Source organism: Coturnix japonica, chromosome 1 (assembly GCF_001577835.2).
Source record: "Coturnix japonica isolate 7356 chromosome 1, Coturnix japonica 2.1, whole genome shotgun sequence".
NCBI lineage: Eukaryota > Metazoa > Chordata > Aves > Galliformes > Phasianidae > Coturnix > Coturnix japonica.
Genome location: NC_029516.1, coordinates 54,713,536 through 54,724,733, shown reverse-complemented (window position 1 = coordinate 54,724,733; position 11,198 = coordinate 54,713,536).

Here is an 11,198-nt window from a genome sequence, read left to right as displayed (position 1 = left end):
AACCTTCAGAGCTGCTCTCTTTCTTCTTCTGACCCTTCTGTCTATAATCTTACAAGGCTGTAGGTGCGTACATGTGGTGAAATACTTCCTGCTTGGTATCTGTAGTCAATTTGCTGTCTAATGAGGAGCTAACAAAAATCAACAACAGTGACTGGCACAGGAACTTCTAGCCATAGCTTAGTCTGTCCTGCATTTTCCACCAAACCATCTAATTGCTTGACAAGAAACAACATGATGTACTTGGCTCTCATTTGAGAAGTCTGAGCTTTGGGATACAGCATTCTGCAGAAGTCATAGGAAAGTAGAAGTTTTCTCACCAAGATCAGTTCAGGGGGCTGTTTCTCTTATGGTGGACAAAAGCCTGAGGACTTGTAATAGATGGAGAGTTATTTCTATTTGTTAAGGATGATAGGAGAAAGGAGAAAAGATTTCACAGTGAAATAGTAAGACTAAAAAGACAGCTCTAAATATTATTTTGGCTTCTGTACACCCATCCAACATGAACAACTCAAACAGTGTTATGTGATTCAGACTAACATTTTGGATCTAGAATTTGGCATTTTTGTGGCTGACATCATTAGCCAGCAACCTGAGGATTATGTTTCCTAGAAACAGGATACGATTACGTGCCTACTGCTGTTAATGCATGTATATAACACATTCATTTCCTTGCTAACAGAATTAATGATATTCTAATAAGCTCTGTCTTTCTTATTCCATGTACAAATATATATTTAGCTCCAGAAGTATCTATATTTTGATAATGGGTCTCAGTATCTTCCCTTAAGTAGGTAACAGTGGGAAGTGAGGCACTGAATATATTTGAGAGCTGTTATTCTGGCTGTTCTCTCTTTCCCCTTGCTTTTCCTTTCTGACTTGTACCAAGTATTAGCTGGAAGGACGGATGTAATCAGTTGTGTCCAACTGTGTGAGATGATAGCAGAGGCAGTAAACCAGCATAGTTTGTAGATTGTAGATTTAAGCTTGTAGACAGAAATAAATGTCCCCTAACATAAAACTGTGTGAGCAATATGCCTGTAGCTGAGAGTGCATGACTTTACAAGTCATCCTGACATTTTTGCACCTCAGCCATTCAAGGTGACTTGTACTTGTAGTGGCCATCTCTAAAAATGACCTCTTCCTGGGAGATCTGGTTTAGTATTGCAGAGTTCTGCAGCTCATTTTTGTTTTTTTCCCCCCTTTAATGATGAGGGATGTGAGGTTTGTAGCTGGAAGTTAAACACATGTGTGAATATTTGTAAAAAAAGATTACTTCTTGATGTTTGATTTGGAATATTAATATCCTCCAACATTCTCATGTTTGAGAGGTTATTTTAAAAGTTTCCATTGTTCTCTGTATTCTGATTTTGAAAAGACGGCAAACCAGATTATTTTAGCAAATACGGCTATTAGTATTTCCAAACTACAGAGTCACAAATCCTTCTAAGTTTCAGCTTTTGTTTGTTTGTTTGGTTGGTTGGTTGGTTGTTTTTTTGTTTTTTGTTTCCTTTCAGTTCAGACATTAAAAGAATGGCATCTGTAAAAATTAATATATGCATGTAAAGGCCTTGGATCTGAGGACCTGGGAATGATGAGTAATTCAGAAACATTACTGCAATTATAAAGACAGCTTTTAGTTGTTTGTTTATTTGTATTTTTTGTTGTTATTGTTTCTCATTTAGTTTAATTTTATACTTTTTGTTGTTGTTACTTGGCTTCTGAGAAGCTGAACTTTTTGTTTCTGGACTGAAATCCTTATTTGTTGTCCTAGTCTTCATCTTTCTCTTACCCAGACTTATTGTACCTCCCTACTGTTGCTTTACTTCTTTCCTAACCTAACACAGGCAAATAAAAGCAGGTGACTATAGACCTTGTTTGAAGGTAGAGCAAGGGATATTTTATCTACTCTAGTTGGGAAAAAATGTTCACTTAAGTCCTGTAAGCACAGCAATTAGTCCACATTTGATGAATTGTTTCAATAGAAGAGATAGATGCTACAAATTTAGTGAGTTCTCTGGTAGCTGTTTGCTCACAAGCAATGCATACAATATTCTCCTTCTCCTAAATACAGTAGAGATCCTTAATTGCAGAAGGTAACTATTTTTCTCAAGGTTTGCAGTTCTACTGCTAGTCTGAGATTTGCTTGGAGCCTTACTTGCCTGGTAGTTGAATAGTCTAGTTGCTCTATTCCTGGTTATTTTGGAGAGAATCATAAAATTACAGAGTATTCTGGGTTAGAGGGGACACGCAAAACAGATAGCATTTACTGGCTTTCTTTGGCCAAATATATAGGTAACCTTATCATAAAAGCAAATTAACTTAGTTGGAAGGAAAGGGTTAACTCTTCCTGGATGACTAATTGCCTTCACAAATTGTCTTTTCCTGTGTATCTCATATTGGAAATAGATAACCACACCTTTTGTTTATCCTGAGAGATAGGTAATTGCTCACCAACTGTACACATATCTATGAGCCTGCTGAGCCCAAGATAGATGTGAGAGTCACTGTGAGTAACCTCCAACAAGATGGTAGGAACTGTAGCAAGTTGTCTGAATCCCCAAGCTGCAGTCTGACGACATGCACTCTTAACTAGATCAAGGCTTTTCTTGGACTTACATAGAAACAGGATGCAAAAGGTGGGAGAAAAAAAAGTGCTTCCTCTAAATAACTGGGAACATGAAGTGACAAACGGGCTATTGCCTTCTCTTTGATAATCTGAGGTAACAATAAATGTATGTGCCTTGTAAAATCAGAAACTGGAAATACCACAGCCAGGTAGAGGTTTCTTTCATTTACTCAAAGGCACCCAGGAAATGAGTACTAGCAAAAAAGAGCAGACTTGCAAGTACCTGGATTACCACTTTAACTTAACATCTGGCAAACTTTATTTCATTATGCATCTCCTATTGAATTTTCTAATTTCTCCAGTCTCTCGTGCTGAGATTTGTTACATGAACTTATGCACTTTGCTTTGTGTCTTTTCTTCTTCTTCCCCAGAGCTAAAAGTTACATCCCTATTGTGCAGAAAATAGGAAACAGATTTGTTCATCCCAAATCTGTTGGACCTTTAAGTGGAAACTGTGAGGAGAAGGAGGGGACAGCCTGCAGCCCTTCCAGATTCTTTCCACTGATACACGTCTACAAGATGCAGATTATGAGCCCCTAAAACAATAGATACAGGAATGTCTTCTGTTTTGTTTTGTTTTTCTTCTGTTTCTTTTAAAGAGAGCATAGTATCTAAAAGCATTGCAGAGTGTAGTCTGGGGCCAATGTTCTCAGTTATTTGATAGAATAAGATGGGGGTGCTTACCCCACAAGTTCAAACACCAGTGTATTTGCCAACAACAACAACAAAATGGTTTTATCTCAGTGTGAACTGAACACAACAGCAAAAAATGATCTGCTCAAGAGTGCAGCTGTGTTCATGATTACCTTACTGTGGCTTTGGAGAATTGGCCTGCTTGACTGGCAGAAGCAAAAGAAATTTCCAGACAAGCAGGTAAGTAATTCCTCATCTTTCTGCTGCAAAGATGTTAGGTATAGGCTCCTGTGTGTGACACTACTATACCTAATACTATAGATACAGTTCAGCAATCTGAGTCAGGTCTCAGCTACAACAGTCATTCAGTCACTGTCATTCGCTCACCGTCATTTACTTGTGCAACCACAAAATGAGGTCTGGTGTAGCCAAAAGACAAAAAGGCAAGTTATGCTGCTGGTGTTTGTCATGGGATTAGAGAAGGCACCATCTGTGGACTGAAACTGGCTGAAAAGACAATCCTGCTGCTGTCCTACACATACACCCATGCAAAGTAGCATCCAGAGACTTGAATTTAGACTCAGTGTTGGTTTCACTTAGTAATAAAGAAAATAAATGCTGAGTTTAACTTTTCTTAACCATCAGTTCTACCACCATTATAAAGACAAAAATAATATTAATGAATCTTTATGTTCTCAGATGAAATTTTTAACAGTTCTAGAAAATGAGGTAGATCTAATTACACTTATGTACACTCCTTCCTTCTCTTCTCCTTCCTTCCCCTATCCTTCCTTCCTCCTTTCCTTCCTTCCTTCCTTCCTTCCTTCCTCCCTTCTTCCTTCCTCTTCCTTCTTTCCTTCTTCCTACCTCTATCCTTCCTCTTTCTTTCTCTTTCCTTCTCTTTCCTTCTCCTTCCCTCTTTCTCTTCTTTCCTCCTTCCTTCCTTCCTTCCTTCCTTCCTTCCTTCCTTCCTTCCTTCCTTCTTCTTCCTTCCTTCCTTCCTTCCTTCCTTCCTTCCTTCCTCTTCAAGTTCTTGCAATAAATGTGTTGATTCTTAGTTGCAGCCCTTAAATAATAACAGAAAATCTGCCATCATCCACAAAGAATCAGACCTTAGCACTTCCTTCCTTCCTTCCTTTCTTAGTTGCAGCCCTTAAATAATAACAGAAAATCTGCCATCATCCACAAAGAATCAGACCTTAGCAGAAGTGACTAATTTACTTTTATTTATATGTTAATTTAAGAAACACATTCTGTAAGTTATAATCCAAAATTTGGCATAGGGATGTTCATAACAGTTCAGTTCTTGTCCCGCATCTTAAGTATTAATGAGATTAGTATACAAGATCTCTTCAGGTTCGAAGAGGTTTATTTAACGACTTTTGCAGTTATGAGTGTTATAGTTTTCACAACATTGGTCAAGTAATTCTGCACACAGTGAACAGGAAATCACTTTCCATCATCTTTAATTTGCCTTCATTTTTCAGACAGCCTGAGTTTGAGAGTGATCTGGATTCTGAAGTGGTTTCAGACACAGCGCTCTTCCTGTTCCCTTCTATCCCAAATAACAAGGCACCTGAATTTTAAAATAGTATTGCTGACCATTCTCAAATTCCACTCAGTAATCTTGGTGGGGGAGATTTGAATTCTGAAAACTCATAGTCAGAGGAGAGTTTAAAGGAGAATTTAAATAAATGGCAGTTTTGTAACAGCTTGGGTGATAGCTTGATGTTCAGTGAGTCTGAGTAGCTGTGATCTTGAAGTGTATTGAACAGACTGTTGTCGCAGCCCAGAAAGGTGCAAATTCCAATGAATTTACCTGTTCTTTTTTTTCTTATTTAATATAAGTAAACCCAACAAAATTTGCCATAACTCGCCTTTCCTACATCAATTTTTGTAGCAAGGATTTGGTTGTTTATTTCTGACTCACTTATGCAGCTGGCTTATTATGTCACTGGGGAAAATCAGAGGTGAGAATAGGCACCATGGGGAGGAGTTTGAATGTCGTCTACATAGTCTGTCTATAGCATGTTTTGGACATTCCTTACAAAATGAAGCTAAGTATTAGACTGTGGAGGAAACTCCAGCTGTGAAGGTTCACGTAGGATTGAATGAAAATATAATTCCTGTTAATAAACCAGGTCTCCATGAAGGATGGATGACTTTTTCCTGGCCAGACCAGGTAGTGTATCAGTTTGCAGGGACCTTTCTCATCTTCACTTTTCAATTTTGTGTATAATAAAAAACATATTTGCTAAACAAGTTCAGACATTCCTAGCACTTCTTTCATCGTCTGAATAACCAGGGAAAAGCACTATATACAGAGCACTGAATTACACTTGTGACCTGGTTATATGACTGTGCTTCAAAATTAGGTGTCTCAGTTTTTTGACTATCATTGTAGGAACAATTTGAGACTTGGAGGGAGTATCATGTTACCACATTCCAAAACAATATTTCAACTGAAAAATGAATCATACCAGTAGATGCTAAAGGCAGTCAATCCAACAATAAAAGTGTTCCTCATTTCCTTTCCGAGACAGCTGAAACAAAACAGATGTCACAAACACAAGCATACCAACAAAAGTTAATCAAAATCTAAAACATGTTAATAAAGAAAGCATTCAGACAATGACAGTGCTACAGGTTCATGAACTTGTGCAAGCTCCTTGTTGAAGCCTCATGTTTTCTACTTCTGAAGAAGAAATGATGGAGAAAATGTAAGTAGGAAAATTACGCAGTAGCATGACATTTTTTAAAATATTGTGAACATTTCATTAAATATTAGACTACCTTCAGGCAGCTAATGGTGATTGCTAACACAAATCATGCCTTGTTAGGGCTTTCAACTCCTTGACAGTGGTGCAATTTCTAAATTTACCTTATTTACACTATTGTAATAGGATTTTATTGCCATCATTCAGGCAAAGAGAAAGATGTGCAATATTTAAAGAGAGAAAAGGAAAATGTTGAAGAGGGTGGAGATGCAAAGAGGGAGAAGGAGTTCAATCTGTTTAGAAAGACCTGCTTCACTGTGTGTTAGTACTTAGCTTGAATAATTGGTAAAGGAATAGTCAGGACGGGCAAACACAATTCTGAAGAGCTTTAAGTAAAATTATATGCCTTCTCTTATAATGTTGATAAGCATACTGAAAGAAAAGGGATGTTGACAGTGAGGTACAACTTCATATGTCCTCTTAAGTTCAGCGAGATTTTTAGTATCCTTTCATCAATAATGAAGTGTGCTAGTCATCATTAATACTATCAATGGGACAAAAGGGACTACAGATCTTAGCTAAGATCGCATTCCCTAGTTTTAAGCAAAACATATGCAGCACTAATAGATTTCATATCTATCAAAAGGTACAAAGTTCTTGATGGATCTCCAAAGAGAGAGTATGAGACTCTACTTCTTTTCCATTTCTCAGCAGAAATAATGAGCCCAAGACAAGTACAGCTGTAGGTTTTGGAATGTTATCCAGATTGATCAGGTTCCTTGATGCAGAAACAAAGGTTTTTATCAAACCCACCTCCTTTCAAAATTTCCTGGGTTTCAATCAAAAAATGAAAAATATGGACAAAATGGTTTTCAGAAATAGCTATAATGGTTTTGTCAAAATGAGATTAAAATCAAGGTCTTTTAAAAGATGTCAGAATATATTCTGCACAGTGAAATACCTTTCCTATGTATGTTCTACCCTCTTCTAAGTCTTAATGTGCAGAAAGAACCACTGAAGTGAAGATAATGCTGGAGGAGACACCAGAAAAAACTAACATGGAATGTGAGCCTGGTGACTTTGGTAAGTCTTTCTCACTACACTAACAGTTTAGAGTTAAAAATGTGAAAAACAAACAAACAAACAAACTGACAAGATTTTAACATTTGTAATGTTTGTCATAATACATTATATAACAAAGATTTTAATGTATGTATATTCTGATTTTTTTAATTAACTATAAATCTCTCAGCAAGCATTTGACATTGATATTTTCAAACCTTCTTTTTAGAAGTGAGAGTGGAATAACCAGGACTTCCTCTCCCTTTATTTCTTGTTCACAATTTTGCTATTGAATAGTACTCGTCTAATGCAGTCCAAAATGATGTTGGAAACTCTGTCTCTGAGGAGAAACACATATCATTTAGCAAGGAGTGCTGGCATTGTCTGTACTAGTCTCCATTCTTTAACATTATGAAACCTTTAATGTGGATGATGAAGAATTCTAACTTTTTAAAAAATTTTTATTTATTTTTTTCTTTTTTGAGGACTAGGTATGTGGATGATAATGCCACATTTCATAAAATGCCTGAGTGTGAAAACTTAGATCAAGCTGATGTTGAGGCCAACAGCACCCCACAGGAGTTTCCATCAAAGATGTGTTGTGCTTTATGTGCTTTATGAGGGCAAAACAACTGGCTCAAATCTCAAGCAAGAAATTGCCAGTAAGTTAAGAACACGTGTATATAATTTTGTTCTTATGGAGGAAAATCATGGCCATTACTTTAACCAGCACAGCATGCACATGTGCAGGATAAAGCTGTTCATCTTCCAGTTCTTATGTTTTTGACAGTAGAACTTTATGTCGGTTACTCATTTTGTGTGTTCATGTTTACACATTATGTGTCTCCTAAATTTCCCTTTTGCTATATTTATCTTTGAAAATGGTGGCACGGTGAGAGTACTGCCTAACTTTAAAATAACTTTACTTTTTCATTTACTTAGTTGTGAAAATGCGAAAAACAGTTTAGCAGGCTGCTACTAGAATAGCTTTGCAACCCTATCATCCTCAGCAGTAACAACTTTTAGGGCCTTAGTTTTATTATGTCCTAATGTATGGATGAGTTTCTGCTACTTGGACCATTGTGAGTCTCAGTCCTGCACAGGTGTGACTTCACTCCTAAGTGAAGATGAAAACCTCTGAAGGTATATGCAAACTTTTACTATATCCACTGAAATAGTGAGCTGAAGAGCTAAACTGTAAACTGAGTCTAAGCCACAACAGCCTTGGAAGGTATCTGTGGTAGAATAAACATACCATCTATAAAGCAGACTTGGTGATGGTATTTCTAAGCATATTTGGGAATTAGTTGCCAATATTAAATTCACAGTGTTCCTCCTATTGCTGTGATTTCACTGAAATTTATAATCAAGGTTTAAGCTGTATGTTCCATGCTTGCATTGAAGGAGAGCGTCTCATCATTTGATTGCACATAAGGAAAACATTTCAAAACCACTTATGTCTTCAAATATGAAGTTTAGCATAATCATAATTACACAGGTGAACCCTTTCCAAATTGACAAACAAATCATTTTAAAAGGTAAGAGAGCATTTTTATAAGTGGAATTTCTTGTTTGGTCATACATAATGCATGTTTGCATGCTGCTGTAAATTCAGGGAGTGTCCTAATGGTAGCTTCCCACTGAAGGAGTAATTACTTTCAAAAGGAAGAGATTATTTTTTCCCCTCTAAATTATATAAACATTACAATTAAAGAGTACTTATTGTGCATATCAAAATTTGGTTGCCATAATTTTACTTACAACTGGAAAATGGTTCTATATTACAGCTAGGCTTATAGGCACATGATTCGAATAGCTTTTATTTAAAAATCACTTGCTCACTGTGCCCCAAATTTGTTACCACCAGCTTGTCACTGAGAATAAAGTTGACAATCTTAGTTCAGTGCTCAGTGGAAAGCTCCTTAGTACAAGGACTGATACTGACTGACTGCCTTAACAAAACATTAAGGGCTGATTCTGTGGGGTAATGGATACTACCTTCTACTGCTTCTAATGCTATTACTTCTAAAACCAAAAATTACGCATGGAGACACATAGTGCTTTGAGAAAAATAAGATGCCTGAAAATCACCTCCTTCCTGAGTTAAACTGAAAAGGGTATTTTCATTCTGTAGGTACTGCAATTTTCTGCCAAAAGTTTGAAATGAAACCATGTCCATTTTATTGGTTTTACTCCAATGGATGAATACTTGGTTTCTGAATTTCATTTAGATTTACTGTTTACCCAAAAATACAGTGTCAAATATATAAATAAATAAATATATATATATATATGTGTATATATATATATATAATAAAGAAAAAAAGACAAAAAGAAAAAAAGAAAACATAATAAGATTTTTGCCCTTTAAAACACAATGCCTTTTTTTTTTTGTTTTTTTTTGTTTTATACCTCTAGCAAACTGTAAAACTAAGTGAAACGAACAACATATTTATCTAAGTAGGACAAAAAAAATTGAAAGACTATTCAAAGCAGATTTTTGTTGTTGTTGTTTATAAATTTTTAATATAAATAAAATAGATTTTAAATCCCGAATAGGTCAGACTTCTATTCCCAGGACTGCCAGCAAATAAAGAAGGAAATAGTGAGAGGGGCCAACACACAAATGGCATTCTTTTCAATACTGGGGTCTGGAAAGGCCTGCTGTGTTGCGTTGTGTTTGTGGGTTTCAAACTGCAACATGCAGATGTGTGCACATGAATGATTTTGAGCACGTGAGCTTTAATCCCATTGTAGAAAATGGAATCAGTGAAATGTGTAAAGTTGCAACACGTACTTATGGTTTGGTGACTGAAGCATAAGACCAAGGTCTGGGGTGGTAGCTTACTTTTTAAAAACATCAATAGTTTTTAGCATGTGATTGTGAAAAAAAAATAACTTCAGGGTTTGCACTCTCTGTTTCTCTTTTTCTGCATACACCTGGGGAAATGGATTTTTAATTCATTATATAGTTAATACATTAAATATATATTTTTGATCTCCATGGATGTTTTCCACTCTAATTATAAGGCTGTTAGTCCTGGTGATGAAAAGCCTGCTGTTGGATGGACTTGAAATGAGAGACAGAGTGAGAAGGAGCACGGCTCAGAAGTGGTTGATTTCCATGTTTGATGCATTCACTAAATAATTCAGTATCCCTAATGGAAATTCGATCTCAGCAGAGGAGTTGTGATATGGGGCACTCAGTTTCCAGGGTTTGGCAGCTCAATAGCTTGGGAAAAACAATGGAGTAAAAGGTGAAAAAATCTTTAAGCTGTACTCTAGTTCTGTGTTCTGCTCCCTTGAATTCACATTCTGTCTTTCTGGAGCTGCTGTGGCTGATGGCTGAAAGAAAGTGATACTCACAGTGTTTGTGAAGCAAACAAAGCAAGCTCAGACCAAGCTGACCTTTTAACTGGTGCACAGGTGGCTTTGTTTGCTTTTTGAAAAGTGCATCCTCCTTCTAGTCAGAAATGGGAGCCAAATCACCTGAAGCACCTTTTGGGAGTGAATTACAGAAAACCTCATCTTTTGACTTTGTACTCTGAGGCTCAGAGTCAGTGTGTTTAGAGGGCATCTCAGGAAAGAAGTGCTAAGCTCTCATTGGAAGCTGACAAAGTCCAAATATCTCCTGGTAAAATGATTACCTGAAAGTACTGAAAAGCTCAGCTTCAAAGGGAAGATTTGTTCACATCTTTTAAAAGGAAAATAACCTTCAGTGACAGGAAATTTATTATGGATGGCTTTCTATATTTTGACACAAACATGATGACATGAGCTTCCTTCCCCAAAACTGCCTTGAACATTTTCATATAGAAATGCTAAGTATCCAGAGCTTCTGGGTTGTGGATTGCTTACAAGAGCACTTGTATGTGGCATCAAAGAAGTTCTTTTATAACTTCTTGTACCTCTAGCCCTCAGTTCTCATTTTTAAAAGAGAAATTATCCCTCACTCTGCTTCTCACTGCTATGGTTTTGTATAGCAACGTAGCTGTGTGGAAGTAGAAACTGGGCTTCTACAGCTGCTAGTCCATTCTTATTTTATTTTATTTTATTTTATTTTATTTTATTTTATTTTATTTTATTTTGTTTTGTTTTATTTTATTTTAATTTTCTGTTTTAGAACCAGCATCTGAGCAGCTATAAATAAACACTGAGGA